We start from the raw sequence: 1,618 nt of genomic DNA, 5'->3' as shown, positions 1-1,618 counted from the left end.
GATAAATTAGAATTAAATATTTCGTATAGTCTTTGTTACGCTAGCAGAATACATTGATGAGTGAGTTAAAATTCATTTTGGTCATTTATTTCACACCTATTTTTGAGATTTTCTTGTTTCTTTTCTCTTAATTTAAATCTGAGATATGAATTCATAGCTTTTTTTAATTTTTCTTTATCTCATTTACTGTTGCAATTTTTGCATTTCTCTTGGTTATTATATAATCAAAGGGTGAAGGATTTGCCTAGCTGAGTAACATTGGCCTACTAAAATTTGCAATCACATTTCCCTCAAATCGTACTCTATCGTCTTAAAGAAAGGCATATTATATAATATAATCCCTGATGTACATACACACATGCATGCATATATATATGGAATTTGTTTGATGGTAGATGGATATTTGGCGAGGGTTGCGTGTCGTTTCCATCGAAAACCAAGTCACCCTGTGTTCAAACATTTCTAGCATTGAAAGTCATAAATTGTTGCTGAAGTAAGTCGACGGTTAATATTGGTTTCAAATTTTGGCAGAAGGGCAGCAATTTCTTGAGGAAGGAATAAATCGATTACATCGATCTCAAAGCTCAACTGGTACTTATCTTATTGACCCCGAAAAGATGAAAGGCAATGTCGACTTCGGCGGCATTTAAATAGTTGACGGTTATAATTCTCCGCGGCAATGTCACTGTGGTCGTAACCAGTGGGGCGCGGCTATGCACACCATTTATTGTAGGGTATGTGAACCATCGCCCCTCCCTCTCCATCTCCTGCTTTACCCACCCTTTTTTAAAATCTTTTTCCTTTCTTATTTCTATTTTTGTAAATGTTATAAAGAAAACTGAAACAAGGCACGTACTTAAAAATAAAAATAACTACGGCACTACGCAGAGTGTCACTTGTTGCTGAAATGATTTGACGGTTAATTTTACTGTAAGTCGTGCATAATAACGGTTTCAAATTTTGGCAGAATAAGCTATGATGAAGCCATACTTATCTCGAAAACTGCTGATATACTCAGGAAAAAGATGCTCCAGTGTTTCAGCTCATTCGTTTGGATGTTTGATAGCCAGTACCTGAACTCAAGTGTCCCTCCAGAGCTGCAACATTTTGTCACCTGTCTTACCCATGGATCAGGCGTCAAAAGCTGATGTTACAATGGCTCAGTTGTTACAGGTCAACTTCTGTTCCAAGAAAAACTCACAGCTACAAATGAACAGACACTTGAAGAAGAGAGAACAGCCTTTACCTGTTTACTTGGGACTGTCTCTGTCTTCAAGGTCTCAGAAAAAAACAGTTAGTGGATACACTGTTTGAACACAGATTGTCTGTTTCATATGATTGCATACTTGAAATATCAAACTACCTGGGCAAAGCTGTTGTTAGTCAATAATATCATCATCATCATCGTTTAACGTCCGCTTTCCATGCTAGCATGGGTTGGACGATTTGACTGAGGACTGGTGAAACCGGACGGCTACACCAGGCTCCAATCTGATTTGGCAGAGTTTCTACAGCTGGATGCCCTTCCTAACACCAACCACTCTGAGAGTGTAGTGGGTGCTTTTACGTGTCACCCGCACGAAGGCCAGTCAGGTGGTACTGGCAACGGCCACGCTCA

At 39.0% G+C, this 1,618-nt stretch overlaps 1 protein-coding gene across 1 annotated transcript in view; it reads left to right on the top strand.

Moving 5' to 3' along the window:
* LOC128247633 (zinc finger protein 271-like) overlaps positions 1-1,618 on the top strand; it is a 7,565-nt gene that overhangs the window by 1,544 nt on the left and 4,403 nt on the right. The gene's annotated exons all lie outside the window — the stretch shown is intronic.

The sequence above is a fragment of the Octopus bimaculoides genome, chromosome 4, assembly GCF_001194135.2.
Source record: "Octopus bimaculoides isolate UCB-OBI-ISO-001 chromosome 4, ASM119413v2, whole genome shotgun sequence".
Lineage (NCBI taxonomy): Eukaryota > Metazoa > Mollusca > Cephalopoda > Octopoda > Octopodidae > Octopus > Octopus bimaculoides.
This window is presented reverse-complemented; position numbering and strand designations above follow the sequence as displayed.